Raw genomic sequence first — 20468 nt, 5'->3', positions numbered from 1 at the left:
ACCTACTGAAGCATGGTACAAGTCTAGATGACAAGACCACAGAGACAGACAATTTTCAGATGAAAGAGGAATTCTCCTTCTTCCCCTCCTAAAGACTCCCTGTTTCTTAGTTTTTTATCCTAAATTATCCCTGACTACAAGAATAATGGCATCTCCCTACTATGTAGGATTGATTTCATAGAGTCATACATGTAAAGATGGAAATTTAAAAAATAGGTAATTACCTAGAGAAGACAGACAAACCCCATAGCAGAATCCTGATAGAGAAATGCCTCTGTCTGTATGTCATCATATACATCCATTTAGAGCAGGAAGAACTGCTTATGTAGTCAAGCATAAGTATCTGGCTGAGTATTAGGTCATGTCACCAACGATTTTCCCTCTCTGTCTTTTAGGTTAAATGTTTTGCTCACTACTGTTGTTAGTCTATTCCCTAAGACATACAGCTACTGTATCATGAACTTTGGATATGCTGATATTACGGGAAACACTCATTTTCACACCTACCAACTGAATTATTTCACCCTGAATGTTGTATTAACATAGGTCTTTCCATTTAATATCATGTATCTAAAACACACAGTTCAAATTGAAATTTTTAAATGAATATTCAGTACTTGGCAAATAAACCTTCTGAAACACATGCAGACCAGCCTTTTAATGTAATTCATTTGATTATTTCTATAGGCAGATATTCAAGGCAACATACTTTGTTCAACATTTTTGTACCTGAAAACTTTTACCTTGAGTCAGCAGATACAGATATTTTGAAAACTTTATGTGTAATTTATGGTGAAGAACAACACCTTGGGACATTAGTGGTATATTAACACACCTCCAGAGCAGTATTAAACAAACCTATTCAGTGTATTTTCAAATATGTTGATCCTTTTCAACTTTCATACAATGTTTTGTGCCTTGGAAAGTATCCCTTGGTTTCTTCGCCATGTTTTGCAGAAGTCAACACGTGCGCCTGTCTAAAATAGAGCAGGACTGTGACTGAAAGTAATCAAAAAGAAATACTTGAGACATCCACTAAAATGACCCATGATACCCTAGTTTCTCCATTTTCATTTCAAGTTTACAAAACCATTTGTATTCAAGAGCCCAAGCAAAATTCTCAAACTAGACATCTTTAAGTTAGTGGCTTAGCTTCAATTAGCAGCTAAATAAAAAGGTGAGATTTTCAGACATTAAATCAATAGGAACTCCAGATACCTGATATCATGGGTCTTTAAATCAGTCCTGTGTGTTTAGATGGCTGAAGATAATGACTAATTTTCAGAAGAGCTAAATGGTCTCAATTAGAAATAAACATAGTTACCATCTTAGGGAAGCACACCCTGTCATTGTAATGTATTAACCAATTCCTTTATATTTGCCATCTTTAAGTTGGATAGCTAGGGTAAAAAGAAACATTATGTCTTCAGCAGAACAGATCCATTCAGCATGTACAGGGCAGTTCTAACCAGAACTAAATTGTGCCCTTTTGCACATTGATAGAAAGCAGGAATATGTTTGCCAAAGTTAATGGAATGACTTTCATACTAATCTAATCTAATATGTTATACATTTTAGTGAATTTTCAATTAAAAGGTAAATACGCGGTTCTAGAAACAGGATTGCTGCAATGTTTTTGAAATGCAAAGGGAAGAGAAGAGATAGCAGCAGGAAAGGCTTCAGCTGCAACATGAAGTTTGGAGTTTCTGCTGCAACATCTCTATAAATAATTCTCATAATGAAGGGGACAACTTGACTTTACAGGCATTGAGTTTCTTCGTGTTGTTACCAAGATGTTCATACACAAAACAAGGCTAAAGAAATTTTGCTACTTATTAAAAAGAGTATCAGCAGGAAAGGAAGTTCCACCTAATTGATCATTAAATTTAGAAGAACAAAACACTTCATCAAATCTGAGTATCAGAGACAGATTTAACACAACTTTATATAAACCCCACTTTTCTTGCAACATACTGGACTTTCTCCAAGTTTACTGCAAAGCAGAAATGTGACACCTTTTGTCAATAAGTGTAGTGCTACCATGTTCAGGGCACCAAAAATTTTGCTTCTACCAGAAAAAGGTTCCATGGAAACCAGTGAGCACCGATGAATATTTGACAATCATCTATTTTTACTCCTAGCAAGTCTAAACACCATAAAGATAATTTTGTCTCGTTTTTCTCAGAAATTATTTTTCTTAGCATTTGAAATGAAATATCGTATTTCTAATTTATCAACTGGATTTTCTATGCCAGGAAGTAGACAAAGTAAGTTCTTAAACATATTAGAAATAATGATTTGGCATGGAGACCTGGAATTTCTTTCAGTTCTACACAGCACTGGACTACTGTCAGAATTACATAAATAAGTAATTGTAAACCATGCAATTAAAATTTGAAAATACATATTCAGAAACTAGATGATTTCTTATCCTCCAAACATTTCTGAAAGGTTTTTATTTCAATACACAAGCTATTTCAGTGAAATTGATTGGTCACACCCAGCATTAAAGGTTAATCTCTTCCAGTGTGAGGAATATAGCATGTACTTACTTTTCACTCCCTTGTATAGGACCACATAAAGGTTGTCTCCTTTATTTTTATTGAGCATTATATCTCTGCACAGAGTAGAATACCAGCATGTCAGCTGTGTTGCTATGTCATGGCCAGCATAAAAGTCCTCCTGAGTTTTTATACTGGATCTATGTAAAATAATAAACTACTTTGAAACATTAATAGATACAACAGATAGGGTCAGAAAACAAAAAGGGACATCTTAAATTCTTATAGCCACTTTAAAAAAGTGTATCTGATACACAGAGATTTAAATTATTTCAGTAACTGGTAATGGAAATCTAATTAATATAATGAAAGGCTTAGCTTTCTCAGACTCTTTATAGTTTCTCAAAATCCTAATCCAGTCACCAGTGAAGACAACGAGAATCTTTCCATTCACTTGAAAGTGCTCTGGATTCCACCCCAACATCAAGCATCCCTGCTCACTTCAAGCTAGAATTTTTCTGGGAATTTTGAGTTTTGTATAATGCTTGGGCTGATTTCCCTTCTTATTTCCAAGCTAAAACATGGTCTTCAGTCTCAGATTAGTTTTCACAGTTATCTGTGTTTCACATAGTACACTATGACTGCTGGATCTAGGAGAGGTTTATCCTCTTTAATATTGCCTATACTAAGTAATAACTTCCAAGGATTCTATAGTTATCAAACTAAACCAGTTGTCATGGTTCAAACCCAGCTGACAACCAAGCCCCACATAGCCACTCACTCACTCCCCCACCAGTAGGACTGGGGAGGGAAGAGGAAGGATAAAAGCTAGAAAACTCATGGTTTGAGATAAAGACAGTTTAATAGGGAAAGCAAAAGATGTGTCCACAAGCAAAGCAAAACAAGGAATTAATTCACTGTTTCCTATGGGCAGGCAGGTGTTCAGCCATCTTCAAGAGTGCAGGGTCCCATCACGCATAACACTGCCTTGGGAACACAAACACAATCCCTCCAAATCCTTTCTCCTTCTTCCCCCCACTTTATATACTGAGCATGATGTCCTATGGTCTGGAATATCCCTTTGGACAGTTGGGGTCATCTGTCCTGGCTATGTCTCCTCCCTTGCATCCCCAACTTCCTTGCCAGTGTGGCAGTATGGAAAGCAGAAAAGGCCTTGGTTCTGTGTAAAAACTGCTCAGCAATATCAAAACCATCTCTATATCATTAACACAGCATTCAGCACAAATCCAAAACATTGCCTCTTACAAGCCACCGTGAAGAAAATTAACTCTACTCCAGCCAAAAACAACATACCAGTTCTTTAATAAAAGAACTATAAATAGAGCCATTACAGCTGCATTTATTTTGTGCACATTTCATCCATGTTCATAAAACTGACTCTGTGGCTCTTCTCCCAGATTATTATTTCATGCAACCTGTGCTTCCCCTTGGAGCTCTGCACCAGTTCTGACATGTCTGTACTGTTCCAGGAAGCAATGGCTCAGGAGTCCTTGTAGATGAGGAACTGGAGATTTTGTTTTGTTTTGTGTCCATTTTTTTGTTATTGGTTGGTTTTTTGTTTAATTAAAACATGTTTAAAACACTGCATCATTTTAACTCAGTTAATTCACAGTGGCATAGGGTTCATGGGTTTATGTATTTTTCTCTCTGTTGTCTTGGTCTACCACCACCTTCATGCCTTTTTTTTTTCTTTTTTCTTTTTTTTACAATATTAAGACATAATTTTTTTCCTAGAGAAATGCTCTCCTGTATATATACACACACCCTATAGCCCAGCATGCAATGTTTGTGCTTCTACAATGCAGAAGGGTTAACAAGATCTAATCAGTCCAATCAGTGACAAATGCATATCCACACACCTTGTGCTACAGACCACATAGAAGACATAGAAGTTAGTCACACTGTTTGAGAGGTTTTTACAATACATTTGTTCATCAGCACTTGCATAGATTTTAAAGTAACCATGACATTCTTCATGCAAGTTTAGAAACCTCTGCAAAGAAATCTAATCTAAGATACTATCTAGCCTAGGCTGTCCTTTCTCTTTTTATTAGGTTAGTTGACCAATGCCATGATAAAAAAGAGATCACCCCAACACAAGGTTATATTTTTCCAATGGAATGAAAAAGGTTACAGTAGAGATATTTCACTGGTTTGCATCCAGTAGCATGTATTATTAAAGCATCAACTCATATGTGTCATAGGAAGTCATATTTCTTTTTAATAAATGAAATAAATTCAAGTAGTGTTATTGTGCCATACCTTTCAGAAGATTTGTCAAGAAAGAGGCATCTTTGACTATTCACTTAGCAAAGGAGTTATACGGTTACATTCCTGGCAGTTTTGGGACAGGGGAATAAAACAAACTTCCCTCTTTTAAAGCATACTTGCATCCCCAGTAAAGCCCAAACCCTCTTTGGGCAGCTCCAGGGCTCAAAAAACACAGCTTTGAAAGAGCAATCTGCGCATTGAAATGTAAATATTCGCTACAGTGTACTGTACACAGGAATTCTGAAGGAAAGCAGGATGTTGAGCATATTTATTCATTCATCATTACCCAGAGTTCTTTGTCCGCTGTTTCACAGAAATGCTTTTCAGTTTGTTTGAGTTCTGGAAGAAACAGAGCTTAGGCGTTGCTTTGGAATAGGCAAAGTTCTTTTCTTGCCTCTTGTAGAGCACTAAAACTCATTTGAAGGCTTGATTCAAGAACAGATGAGTCAGTACCTTTATTAACAGATTTTAGACCTTCATACAAAAGTTGCAGGTTTGGTTTTGTTGGGAGAAGTAACAGAGCTGTAGGCCCATTCCCTCCTCATTTCCATTAGCACAGCTTCCATGCTACAGCTGTGGTTGTGTAAAGGATTTAAATCAGTTCCATTTGTATGTTCAGACAATGCATTTGAAGATGAAAGATGGGCAAGTAAATGCCAACATTGAACGCTGTTCCTGATCTATACAAGACATTCACTTTCATTTTTAAAGAGTCAATTTTAGATGACACTGGCAAACCAAAGAGTAGAATTTTGCTATACCTTATTTCCTACTGGTCCTTTCAGAAAAGAAAAAACAAACAAACAAACAAACAAAATCTATAGAAATTTAATTATATGTTAGCACAGAAGGACTTTTAAAACAGTATTTCATTCTGTTAAAAAGAAATATTCCTTTGGGGCAAATATGATTTTGTTTCAGCATTAGACATTTTTTTAAAAGAAGGAAGTTTCAAAAAGATTACTAAAATTTCAAGAGAAAAATTATAATGCCATCTTTTAAGGATGCTGAAATAAAACATTGCCTTACATTCAATTAACAGTTTGGCAAATTTGTGAAACATGTTGATGTTACTCCTACTGTCTCCTCTGAAGGGAATTCTAGCTACGATAATGCTACTCAGTTCTAGTGGAGAGTAATGTAGTTTACGACTTTGTAATTTTTCTGCCAAATGGAAACAAATGTAAATAATATTCTGAATAATATGTGCAATTGTGATGATGAATCATTCTTCTTTCTTTATGAAATGTTTAAGAAACATTAATACCTGTGAAATAAAAAAAAAGATATCTTAATAAATCCTGAAAATTTTAACAGGACACTTGAACTGAGAAAATTATGGTCACATTATCTACTACTATAAAATCATGACAAATCCAAACCAGACTATTTCAATATAACTGAATTAGGTTATATTACTGTTCCTGAACTTGACTTGTTTCTTTCAAAATTATGGTAGGTTATCTTTCTTAGTAAACGCTACACAAATCCTTTCTTTTTCTCAACAGCTTTTCCACTCTCATGTATTCAGAATCCATTTAGTGACTTTAATGACAAAAAAGTTTTCACTGTTACTAAAGATTCCACAGTTGATTTTTTCTTCTTGTGAACAATGCACATAATTTTTTACAGCATTCAAGAGATGGAATAGGTCAGGAGAAGTAAAAAGCAATTCCGTTTGACCTTCACATGCCAATAGGGGCAGCACTAAAAGCCATCTGTATACTTTTAAACAAAAGGCAGTTTACTTCCTGGTGCTGTTCTTCGAGGTAGAATCTGTACCTTTGTGAGTCAAGAGCAAAGAGGCAATGGGAAAGTAAACAAACCCAGTGGAAAAATAAATTATCTGTGCTGCAGCTATGCATCTTTACACTTCTTAATCCAGTGGCCAGAATTCAGTTGAGTGAACTGCAAAAGTGAAGAGTAAGTTCCTGCAGAACACACAAGAAAATAAAATGCTGAAGAGTGAGACAGAGTGGGTTTGAAAAAAATGTATATGGGGAAAATCTCCAAGTATCTTTTAAAGAAAAGAACCTTTTTAAAAAATAATGTTTAAAACCATTTGTAACTAAGATAATAAAGTAATTAATTAGATTAACTTGGAGCAAAATTTGCGATGATCAATTTTACTACAAGACTGAACTGTTAAGAATTTCAATCTGGAACACAGTGAAACCCAGGCAGTGTAACAAGTTTTAAGAGAGTCAGAATTTAAAAAACCTCTTCCTGTTCTAATGGGATACACTGAGTTTTGACATGGGATAAAAACTCGTACTCTGTCTAAGAACAAATCCTGAAATTAACCTGATATTTGGAGATTTCAGAGGATCTGATGATAGAGTTGGAAAATTTGATGGTGATGGAGGAAGTACATGCACACAGCATGGATACTGAAAGAAAAATCTAAAAAAAACCCAGTTAATAGAGAAAAAGAACTACTAGACTTGTGAACAGAAAAAAAAAATCCCTTACTTCTGTGAAAATAATATACAGTGACTTCTGAAGAGTAGTTTAACCCAGCTGTAACATTTAATGTTCAGAAGAATTAAATCCTCAGCTTTGAATAACATTCACAGTAAATTAAACTGGCAGTTATGCAATGTCTGGAGTACATCGTAACTACCCCATGATTACCACAGCCAGCCAAACGCTGTCCCCGAGCAGGCAAAACTTCTAACTGGGATCAAGGCTTTTATCCAGTGTTTAGTCTCCTTTGACCTGATTCATTTCACCACCCTTACTTCGGAAGTACGAGGAAATTTTTGTTTCTGTGAAAGCCAGTGCAGATATTTGAGCCAAAACTAAACCTGATGCAACTCAAATGATGTCACACCAGGGATGGATTTGGCCCAAATTGTCTAGGGAGGTTAATGTTCTTCCTGAACTGGAGATCAGTGTTAATTCATCTCAGCTCTTTGGCTTTGCTGCAGCTACGAATGCAGGCCAGGCTAAGGAACTACATGATCTGGTTGCAGTAAAGAGGGGAGCATGAGTTTGCTGCTGCTGGACCAATAACCCCTTTTGTACCTTTACAATTGTGACAACCCCTTAATTTCTTTGCAAAGATATATTTCTTTAAAAATGTGACAAAATCTTTCCTACCAGCCACTCTCTTTTGGGTCCCTTCCGCTCCTTTGGTTGGTAGCGTTTCAAGCCAGTCGCAGCTCACAAACTGCACCTCAACATTTCCTTAGCAATGGTTGCTGCCATATCTCCTGCACTAACCACCTTTGTAGAAACAGGGCTATCATACGCTATTTTAAAGGCTGGATTCTGCTCTCTTATCCCAGTTCATGAGAGGGAAATGGTGTGACACCATTATAACTAAGAGAGGAATTTAGAGCCAGTACGAAAAATGCCGTATGGCCAGGAGTGCTTGCCTCCTGCATTTCAAATGTTCCTTGTCTGAGCATGCATTCCAGTAAGAGCTCTATGCACATACAGATGAGCAGTAATGACTTCTCATTTAATGACCTTTCCCCCCAAGACAGTTATTAATGGTGAAAACAATTTACTGCAAGTTTGACACATAAACTGTAAGACAGCTACGGAAAGAGTCTGGATGTCCTGATGGCAATGCTTACCACACCTTGCAAAAAAGTTCGGGCAGCAGCATTACATGTCTCAATTGTGAGGCAGACAGGAGATGCTGAGTATAGAGAATGCTTATCTCTTCAGTCCTTATTAAGGAAAATGAGGGCATTGACAGACAAACCTCTGGTCCTCCTCTGTCACAGCTTCTTCCCTCCCCAAAACAGAAGTCAGGAGGGCAGAACAGGAAAATAAAGATAGCTCTATGTTGTCTTTCTGCTTCCATCTCTGTGGGCTGGCTGATGAGCTGCTTTATTCTGAGACAAAGAATGATCTGCCCTACATCTGCCATCCCTGGAGCACAAAAGGGTGTTTTGGGCACACGTTGTGTACTTCCAAGAGTGGTCCCCTACTAGTGGGGTACTTCTAAGAAGGCTAAAAGAAAGATAATGCTGTGACCTACACACCACCCAAGGAAGTCCTGCTTCATGATCCCTGTCTGATAGCAAGGTCAATCATCTGTGCAGGCATAAACGAGTCTCATGTTGCTTTTAGGCTGACAAATAGCTGAAAGGAAGCCTCACTTTTAAATTACAGTTGGACAGGGACACCAGATTAACTCACTAATACCAACAGTATTGATAAATTCAAACCATCAGAATCCTATCCAGCATTTAAATCATATTTTAATAGTATGGTTAATAAGTTAAGCTTCCAGTCAGCTGTAAAGTATGCAAGCTTTTGGTTTGCCACTGGAAAAGTTCCCAATTCTTGTTCACAATCAGTGTCAGATAAGCCATCAATACACCTTTTGCAATACAACATCCTTGTAATCTATTAAGTTCCTGTACAATCTCACCACATAAAATGGTGTGACATAAGCCAGTTGTTTTTCCTTTCAAATGAAACAAAGAACCTTTGGCTCTTCTGCTTCTCTCTTCCCTACTCCACACCAAGTATATATTTTCTTACTTTCCCAACCTTCAAGTAAAATTCATGGGCTGCAATGCTACTAATTCCATCTGGTTTTCCCATGTGTGATTTTCTTGATCTGCAGTATTTCTCACTCCATGATGCCCCTCCAGATCTTGAAAAAGGGGAGGGTTTTGTTTCTTCAGCCAGCAGTGAAAGAGCTAAAGCCATGAAAAACTTACGGATTTTTTTCCCCATGTTAAATGAGTTTGGTTTGTCTTTAGGAGGTAGAGATCATGAGAAGCCTTCTTCCTCCTTCCTCTGAGAATATTTCTTAGAAAATGTCATGTGAATCCCTAGCATTAGTCAGAAGGATAAACAAAAAGTTGAGAATTACCAGAAAGGGTGTAAAGAATGTAACAGAAAGCAGTTTTATGTGCTGTATGAATCCATGGTGCACTCACAGCCTAAATAGTGAAGGTACTTCTGATCATTCTAACCCATAAATACTATAGTAGGATAAGACAGCAGAGGGCAGAAAGGATGATCAAAACATTGAAAGGCTTTGCTCAGGCAGAGGCTGAGGCCCTTTAGTCCAGAGAAAATACAATTCAGGGAGATTAGCAGATAACTAAAATATCAAGACTGGCAAGCAGAACAACTACTCCATCTTTTCTCAGAAAAAGAAGGAAGCAAGAGGCTCCCAGTGCAAATCACCAAGCCTCAGGATTAAAAAATCACAGAGGGAAGTGCAGAATGCATTGCAGAATGAAGCAGTGGGAGTCATTGACACAGGATGTTACGGAGGTCAAAAGGAAGATTATTAAAAAGTACTAGATCACTTCATAGAAAGGTCTACAAAATTCTGTTAAATGTGACGGTCTTGATGTTAAGACACAAATCTAAAAATCCCTCATCACCTATTGTTAGAAGATGGAACGGTATGGCACAGGGAGAGCGTATTTACCTTCTATCCATTTCCCTAAACAACCAGCTCCTCTAACAGGCTGAAAGCCACCTTTCAGTCTCATCTGATAAGGCTCATCTTTGTGTTTTTTTCTTTTTTCTCCCAATAAGACTGGAAGATGTGGTAGAAGTTTCCCATCTCCTTTGCTGAGCCTTCCAAAGGAAGTAATGCCAGTGGGACACTTTGAAGGAGAGCCCTTGCTCTGAGATGCTAGTAAATGCTCTGGCTCGCTACATGAGAATGATGAATCCCAGAATATATAGGTTGCTGTCTCAGCTTTGCCCTTGGCCTGCCGCATGCCTCGCTTGGTGATTATCCCAAAGCTTAGTATATTCTGTGTAACAGAGATTTGTAAAGGAAAAAACACATCTATGTTACCAAGAAAATACAGCTCTTCCTATCATGGGTGTCAGTACCTTGGGAGAGACAAGCATAGAAGAGTAATCCAGAGATTTAGGGTGATACCATAGGCACAGATGTTTCCATGACTTTGGAGTCACTCATTTCTGTCAGTCATTTGGTTCTCAATCTAGAAGATAACAACAGTGGGGTGGGGGTTTAGATTGTTTGTTTGTTTTCTTTTGCTTTTTAATTCTGCAAAGGTTTTACATGGCTAAATATGTCACATATTTTGATAACAAGTGAGACAGAAACCATAAAAATACCTGAACTTACACTACATGCCTGCAAATGGAGCTGAAGCTAAGTCCAGCTCTGACATTTCCAAAAGTCTTTTGCTCTCCCTGATTTAATGTATATAGTCTTTTTAAAAATATAAGTGGAATCTAGCATGGTTCACTAAGAGTACTTCTTTAGAAGCTAGAGGGTGGATTTGCCCCACTTCATGTCAAATCATTCATACCAGATGGTTGCAATGTCAATGTAAGGACAAAGTCAATGCAGATTTTAGAAAATAGCAGTGTTGTGGAAAGAGTGCTCCCTCTGGTTATTTTGCTGGAGAATTATTTGCTTACAGCAGAAGAGAAATAGGGCAGAGGGCAGTTGGGTTTACCTGCATTGTTTTCATCGTTACAGTCAGGACGAGGGTTGTTTGTCAAATACCGGTTTCTGTTCCCCCATTCCCCAAGGGCACACGTCCCTGACACGCTGTGTTAGTTTTCTGGGGCTCTTTCTCGGGGGCCGTGCATTTTCTGGATGCAGTAGGGAGGGAAAGGACATAGTTTCTTTTCCAGTATGGGTTTCATTCTTTTTACCTGCTACTTCAGCCATGTTGTTTAGGAGCAGAGACCCAAAATGACAGACGTGACTGAGGCAGCTGCTGGAGCCAGCACAGCCTCCGTCAAAGCCCCCTGATCTGACACAACAACAGTGCAGCGTGCTGGCAGCCCTGGAGGATTACAGCATCACCGCAGAGTTTCTGTTAACCCTTTGGAGCTCACAACCTGCCGAACGATGGAAAAATGTAGACAGCACCCAGCCCCGGAGGCAAAGCGTCTCTCCAGAGGCATCATCTTAAATAACTACACACTTGTACGGTACCTGTTGCTAGTGTGATGCAGTCAACTCTACGTGCCTTAATATAGTAAAAAAACTGGAAACTATCTTCCAAAATTTTGCAAATGGAAAGAAAAAACCCGAAGAGGTCATGCCAAGACATCAAGTGAAGGTTACAGCAGTAACTTCAAGGGTTATTGCTTCAGGAGGAGAGTTAACACAAATTATTTGTGCATTCACACAGGGAAGTAGTGTGGCCATGTTCTGGGCACTAAGTCAGAAAGTACAAAATACTCAAGTGCAGTGTGCTTGATTGCTGAGAAGACATCTTCACAGACTATAAAACTATATATTGCCATGTTAAAAAAAAAATAGTGCCCAAGAGAAGAAGAGAAGTGCTGAACTGAAAACCCCAGAGATTAATAATCTCAATATACATCTTTGGGACTGTGAGCTGGCACTTCTGCTCCACAACCATGTCATGATTCTAGGGTGCTCTCCCAAGCTAGGTGGATACTAATTGGTATAATTATGATACCTCCTAGTTAATGACAATCACACCTCTGACTGCAATACTCTTGCACTTCAGGGCAAACACATATTGACATTGCTATGTCCACATTTTTCAGGGGATTATTACACCCTCCCTGTAATGACAGCTTCTTAGAGGAATACTCTACTAACAGCCTGACCAAGGACCAGGAAGATGGCTTTTTGCACATACCAACCCTGAGCTGCTTTTGACCTTGACAGTATGGGTTGTTTTTCTTCCAATACAGGTTAATCATTTTATCCCCTTTATGGTGGTGCAATAGAAAAAATCATGAACTTTCGTTACAGGCTGTACCTGCAACAATCTGCAATTCATGATCAGGAAAAAATGCCTGTTTTCTGGGACAGCCCATAAAAGGTTTACAGATAACAAACATGAAAAATCAAGACTATCCTACAGTCAGTCCTAAACCCCATTTGTTTTCAGAAAGTGACGTTTGCTGGAACATGGGATTTAACTGATACTTTAATTATTGCTTATTTTGCTCCTCATTCTCTTTCTTCCTCCTTTGACACCTAAATATCTAATATCAGGTCCTTTTAAGTCTGTCATTCAAGATCCTACCCCTCCTTTCCCTTCTTTAAGAAATTGCCATCTCTTCCCTTTTTATCAGGATGAGAACACAGATCATTCCCCATGCCAGCTTTTTTTTCCCCCTCTCATCTGAAACTACTTGTAAAGATGACATAGGTGACGTTGGATGGTGTTGGTTGAACACTAGTAATTAGTCATAGGCCATCTGACATCCAAAACTCTTTTATTCTTCTGTTTTTCTTACATTTTTATTTGAAAGAGGAAACCTTTTCCCCAAACTCCCAAATGTACTAATCCATGAAGCATTCCAACAATAAGGAAATGAATATTTAATTACTTTAATTCTACTATCTTATTGAAAGCACAATTTCAAGCAAGTTCATTTTACATGTGGTGATATTAACGCAGGCAGTTTCAGTCCCCAGGACTCATCATAAGTGCTGAAGCCATGAATAGATCTGGGTGTAAGTTGCATTGTTTCAGTACACTGAAATTCTGACTGTGTCTAGTTAGCGCTGTTCATAACAAGTGATAACCAAAGCTCATCCTGGCCCTCCCAAGTAAAAAAAAAAATAAAAAATAAAAAAGCTTTGCACCTGCAGCAAATAAACTAGATTTCAGTAGACATAGATCACAGCTACAGATTCTATATTTTGTCCAACCAAAATAGGTCAGTTAGGAAGCACTCCAAAGTTGCACAGAAGTTGGCATTTCTGATTATTCAGGCTGAACAATTCCAACAGGCCAGTTGTCAAGCACAATTTGCAAAGGCTCTTGGCACTCTGGCCAGGGGGGAATTCCCCAATTTATGTTATAACACAGACAGCAGCAGTAACATTTTAATTAGGCTGTAGAGCCTGCTGGGAAGCTCTGTTATACACCATTGTTATGCCCAAAAGGACTGCAGTTCAGTATGGCTGGGGAGTCTACAGTGGGCCATGGTTCCTTATTACAGTCACCACCGATGTCAATGAAAAATTAAAGAAAATATGTTTCCCCTCTCCCTTGACACTTACACATTACAGTAAGTGACTGTAGTAAATTACTCCTTCTGCATAGAACTCTAAGCTATTTTAAGACCTATCTGCTCTGCAATTAGATCAGGGAATACCTTGTATGTTAACAGGGGAAGTCAAAATTAAGAAGTAGAGATGAAGGTCTTAATCTGGAGGACTCACAAGACATGGGTGAAAGATGGATCCCAAGAGCTCACTTTGGGCACTTAAATGCATGTTAAGCATGAGTTCTCCACCTATACTGAACTTCTAAGATATGTTAGTGAACACATCTTTGCAATCAGGACTTTAAAATCAAAGTAGAGTTTCTGATTGGCTTTTATGTCAAAACCATTCTGTCTTTCAAAGACACCAAGGAATGGAAGGGCAACAATATTACCTTTTATCTCATGGTCTAGTTGAGGAGGCTTCAGTAGAAATCCAAAAATACTTCAAGGAAAAGAGAGGAGGAACAAGAAGAAAGAACCATAAATCTATGGATTTGGCAGAAAAAGAAGTAGTGTATTTAAAAATGAACAACAACAAAACCACTGTTCAGATGAATTAAAAATATATAACCTTGGAGTTTATATCCTATAATAGTTCCTATGTTCATGTTTTAAATATATGAACTAGTATCTTTCTTGAAGCAATTATAGTACCCCTAATTAAATAGTGAGTCTTTTACAGTAATATCAATTAGCTCTTTAAAAAATCATTATTAATTTATCAAGGAGACAACTTGATAACATGGTGAAGGCAATAAAATAGATCAGTCTGTAATGCCCACTACTAGAGGAAAGAGACTTCATTCGAAAGTAAACAGACAGTGAATGTCCACTAACTTGATAAGCTGCACTGATTCACCCCTCTTAGGATAGCATCTGCCTTATTAACATTAAAACTTTCTTCTTTTTGTGTTTTTTGTCCTGTTTTCTATACACACAGCCGTGAAAAAAAATCATATTTTCATAGAATATGACCTGTATTGAAGCTGTGTTATAATGAATTATTCTTTGCTGTAAAATGCATGTTAGTGTGTGTGGAAAGAAGATAAGGACATAAAATAAGTTTGGAGGGAGAATGAGAGCTGAAATTAAAACAAACAAGCTGAAACAAGACAAATTCTTAATTGAGAGGTATTTTAGTTACTGACAGTGAAGTTTCCAGATGATCCAGGAAAGAAAGGAATATTGGGAAATACCTCTGTAAAGTATTTCTAAACAGCAAACGGATGATTGGGATGGGTTGTGTGTGTTTGACAGAAGCTACTCCATGAAGCAATAAAGGAATACTAGACAACTAGTTGATCTGCTGGTGGGTTTGGATGGCAGAGATCCGTATGCACTCAATGTGGCATTTTATGGGAAGGAAAATGTACAAATTCTCTGAAGAAGAGGAATATAGACAAACATTGCATGACAAGCTTCCCTGCTGCCACAGAATTATGCAGCTCCTTGTTTCCTAGGCTATTACAGTGTAAACTGTATTTATATATATATATTTTTAAATCAAACATTTAGTATTTCTCTCAGTTCTGCTTGTCATATCAATTTCATTACTTCTTTCTACTTCTTCTTTCGATCATATTTCTTACATTGTTTCCTCTAAGCATTCTTCTAGAGACAATTTCTTCATCGGGGCCCAACAAACATCTTCCTGATTTGCAGAAGTGTCATCTGTATTTACATACATGTTCGTGGGTCAAAACCCAAGCTCCGAATCACTTCAGCATTTGCCCGCAAGGCCTTGGTGATGTCGACATACACCAGGGTTGGGCCGTGCACAGAAAGCATAACGTAGAGCTCCATCTGCTGCTGGAGGGGCCTCTCGCTTGGATCGTCACCGCACAGATTCTTCCAAATACATTTAGGGAAGGCACAAATCTCATGCCACTGAATGGTTTTTGGCAATTCTACGCAGTCTTCTGTTCATATAGGCTTCCAGATGAGCCTATCTGCTTTGCTCTCATGCCCAGGACACTTGGGTACATCAAAAATACCCTTGATGAAATCAGCCTCTGCCAAATGAAATCTTCGGAATCACAGAATTGTTATTTTCTGCAAGGAAACAACTGCACTACTGGAAGATTTCTCATTCATTTTAACCAAAAATTTGGGGTGTTTTGGTGACAAAAGTCATCTGAATCCTCTAAAATGTGATATAAGAAAAATGGTTCCCACTCTTCCAAGTGTCTTTGGAAGAAAAAGAATCAGGCAGGCAAAAGCAAAACTGGTAACTAGATATTAGAGACTCACAAAATATTACAGTGGGAGCATGAATAATACAAGACAAAGCTAACCAAAAATTTAAAATATAATTTTTCTCTGTTAAAAATTGTCTTTCTTTACAAGGAATCAGCTACCTCACAAGACTGTTCCCATTGTGTTACAGATATCTGAAGTGAAATAAAAATAAAGCTATAGAAGTTAAAAGCATAGATTTGGGAGCAAGGTTTTTGTAGTCTAACTGGTCAAAGCAATATTATTGAGGGAACTAGATAAAGTTTTTCTAGGAGAACTGGCATTTTGCAAGGCTTATTAAGAACTGTGCTTTCTAAATTATAGTAATAATGAAGACATACACCATACCTAAGTAGAAAATTGTCTTCCTAGTTTGAAAATAATCGCAGTGTGAAACAATGATTTCAATATAGCTGAAACAATCTGTTGTCCTCCATGACAGTGTTCCAGATAATCAGGTAAACTTAAAATAATGTCAGGTTTGGATGAAAACTAATGTTTCCGGCAGGTTTGACCCAATATAGAATGTATAAAGGGCTGCATATTCAGGTCATTTATTGAAAAATATGCATTTAAGCTATCTCATTTTGCAGTTAAGTTCCAAAACATCATTTCTCATACAACAGGATCAGGACACAGTAAGACATCTTGTGTAGCACACAGACAGTCACTATCATAACGCAGGAATCTGCAACAGAAGCTTGTGCAACACACCGAGAAAGGTAATAAAAAGAGGAGAAAGACCTACTAAGCTGAAATAAATGGGATAAGTACATAAATCAAATTCTCATTGATAAACTAGTTTGACCAAATCCAGGAAAGATGGAAACAGTTTTGCAAATGGCAAACCTCCAAAACAGTGATGCCTTACATAAGGTTCAGAGAATGTTTCCTTTGAAGATAAAAGTCACCGAAGTGTGAAATCTGTGATCAATATAGGAAGCAGAAGGAAAAAGCAAACCAGACACAAGCAAAAATTACTCATGGCATTTTCACTCATTCACATGCAATGGACGGCTCCAGGGGAAAAGACCAATAACTGTATGTACTTTAAATAAACTGCATGTAAAATATACAGTGTTCATCCTTGATAGAATACATGTGTCCCTTGTCAGTCAGGGACTACATTTGCATTTTCTCTTTATTCTCTGAAGTCTTGATAGAATGAGATTTTATAAAATTAAATAAGTTTACTCTTCTTTGCTAAGGAGTGTCACTGATCTTTTTAAAGAACATTCAGGAGCTTCATGTAGCATTTAGCAACTTCAGGAAATACCATCATTAGTTAGAAGAAGCATGTATTCAATTTTGAATTAGATGGAATAAAACTTCATACTACTCCTGCTGAAATTTCTTGGGTGAAATATTGGATATGTGATTTCAAGAAGGCCTGGCTCTCACTCATACAAATAATCCAGGTAGGGTAAGCTTGGTGGATTACCTGAAGCTGCTTAAAACTAATTTTCCCACTGCTCTATCTTGCAGAAATGAAGTATTACCAATCTTGACTAGGGACAGACCTGAGGAACAAAGCCTGGTTCCAAAGATCAATTCTCCTCAAAACATGGCAAACATTTGTGTTTGTTTCTCTGATTTGTTTTCCAATAAATGAGATACAAAATTAAATGTCTGAATATGATATCTTCTAGCTAATGCCTGTTGTGTTGGCATTTAGAAATGTGAGTGCTTCAGCACCTCAACTGAACACATATTTAATATTCTGTCCATTTTTAAGCAGGTGAACAGTCTCTGGTTTCAGTAGGACTACAGTCAAAATAGTATCTCTTGTGTCTTTTAACAAGACAAAGAGCAGAAGAATGGCTGACCTCCCAGGGCAAACTCAAAACTTAGACAGCAGTCCTTTCCAATATGCAGGAAGTTGAGTAGGCATGGCAGGAGGCTGTTTTGGCAAATGTCACTCCCATTTGATGAAGAAAGATCTGGGAAGTTACAGTTCTTGAGAAGAAAACGCAGCAAATCTTCCTGAACATCATTGTTGGACAAATGAAGGAGACAAAGGTGATGAGATGACTGGTTCAGTAAATAAGGGTATGAAAGTGGATGTCATTTACCTTGACTAAAAGGCTTTTGACACAGTCTTCCAAAGCATCTTTTCAACCTATCTGGGAAAGTATGGCTTGCACACGTGTAAAACTAGATGGATGACCAGCCTCAAAGGACTGAAAATTTGAAGGGTAGTTGATTACTAGTGATGTTTATAAGTGTTGATCTTGGTACCAGTATTTCTTAACATCTGCCTTAACAAACAGGACACAACCAATCACTGACTGTTACTAACACACTACTGGCAATAGGAATGGTCTTGGCTATAGGGATGGACACCATCCTAGTACAATGCTATTGACAGTGCCACCAGAGAGCATACACAATAATTGCATAAAGAAACACAACAGCACACATCCAATATGTAAAAAATGAACTTACTCAATACTGACTTCAATTTATTTGCTGTTCATCTGCCTAGACACTTCAGAGCAGGAAACAAATGTACTTTTTAGTCTTTTTGAGAACCATGTCAGTTGTGACTAGGACCTCAGGGAACTATCAGGTGGAGCACATTAAAGTACTTACAACCACAGATTAGGAAACCTTTCTCATTTCCATAAAATGGTCTCCTTGTACATAAGATTGGAAATCCAGGATGGGATTTTTTATGGCTAGGCAGACTCATCAAAAATGTTTCAGATTTCTCAAATTTTTAATATGTTATTAAATTTCCATTGTTTTAATACACTGTTTTTATATGTTTCTATTGCGGAAGTAAATCCTGAATAAGCTAGATAAAAATTGTCACTTTCCCTTTGTCTTCCTTCCTCTATTTCAGACTTTTGGGTAACTATAGGTGTCCTGAAACTTTTCTAAATATGATTTGGCACTGTGCTGTGCAAGTCAGGGCATCATGTTGAGTTCTTTTAAAATTTTTATTCCCAAGTTACCAAACATATTTGTCTAAGAATATATACTGTATATATGAAAATATATATGAAAACACAATGGATTTATTGCCATTTTTCCAATTCTTTAAATATGTGAATAGTATTCTGAGAGGTCCTATCAAATGTTAATGTAAGTGTTGGGAAATCTCTTTAGCAAAGTTCTTTTTTTAAAAATTAGAAAACAATTTGTCTGGGAATACTCTTTATTATTCATATGGAAGTATAAAACATTTATAAAAAACAGCCAAACAAACAATACCAAAAGAGACTTCAGGCCTCCTGCTAGTGTCTGCCATGACTGAATGGAAGTTGTATGAGACATTCCTGCATGACAGATGGTGTTGGGCATCCCTCTTGACACATACCTCTTCAGTTTCTGACTACTGTAAGAAAACTAACTATACAAGGGCTTGTAGCCTAATAATTAGTGTAGGTCTGTGTGATGGTACAGGAGCACTGCAAGTTTTGGCTGTTCTCCTTGTTTCTGCCCTAAGCCTTCATGAAAGAACACACTGTGAGCATCAGATTAGCAGCTCCCCTATGCTATATGTATCCAGAAAGCCTTGAGGTGTGTGCAACTCCTCCCAAAGGCCTCCTTCAAGCCAAATACAGTCATCTACAATAACACTTACAACAAATGTCTTGTGATGATTTGAGGCTGGTGGAAGACTACAGCAGAGGCACTGTGGATGAGAAGTCTGGCATTCATATCTAGTTTTAGGTCTGCTTGCTGACTTTGTATCTCAGGTATGCACTAATGCCCTTATTGATGAGAAAAACCTTGGCCGCAAAACACAAAGCATCTGCTGCTGGATTCTACCAGAATGGAGCTCCCTTAAAATATAAAAAAAACACTTCTCCTAATTTTTCTATCCTTTTTTAACTTGAATTCATTCCTTAAGGATGGAATTGAGTCTGATCATCCTAAATGCAAATAAGACTCCTGCAACTTACCACTAACAGCAAAACAAAAGCACCAGTAAACTGCCCAGAAAAAGCAATTGTACCAATCTTGTGGTGCACTGACTAATACATATACTGTAAAATATAGATTACCAAGCTTGTGCAATGAATTTTCAGATCCATTCTAACAACTGTCAAAAGCAGTTGCTAATACCGCTAACATCCATTGACTTTAGCAAAAGTGTAACCAGGAGAAAATGAAGCACATCTAAGTAAGTGTATGTTGTCTATCAGGAGCATGACTACATCAAGACTGGAAACAGTCCACTGAACTTCTAATCAAAGTATAATTTGTTACTGTTTTGTCCTTTTCTAGTATATGTTAAGTATAAACACAAATGGTTAAACAACAATATATACAACAACATACACTAAATAGTTTTTCAAGAGTTCCCCTTAAAATATAACTCTACATTTTTATGCATGTAAACAATATCTTATTACCAAACTTACTATTTTAAGTGGGGTTCCTTCAAAAAGAACACCTAGACTTCAGCTGACAGAGTAAAATTTCCTGTAGAACTGAGGAGTATTGAATTTTGGATCCTGTACAAGGCTATGGATT

The sequence above is a fragment of the Pseudopipra pipra genome, chromosome 1, assembly GCF_036250125.1.
Source record: "Pseudopipra pipra isolate bDixPip1 chromosome 1, bDixPip1.hap1, whole genome shotgun sequence".
NCBI lineage: Eukaryota > Metazoa > Chordata > Aves > Passeriformes > Pipridae > Pseudopipra > Pseudopipra pipra.
The sequence above is the reverse complement of the archived record's forward strand: the minus strand, read 5'-3'. Positions refer to the sequence as shown.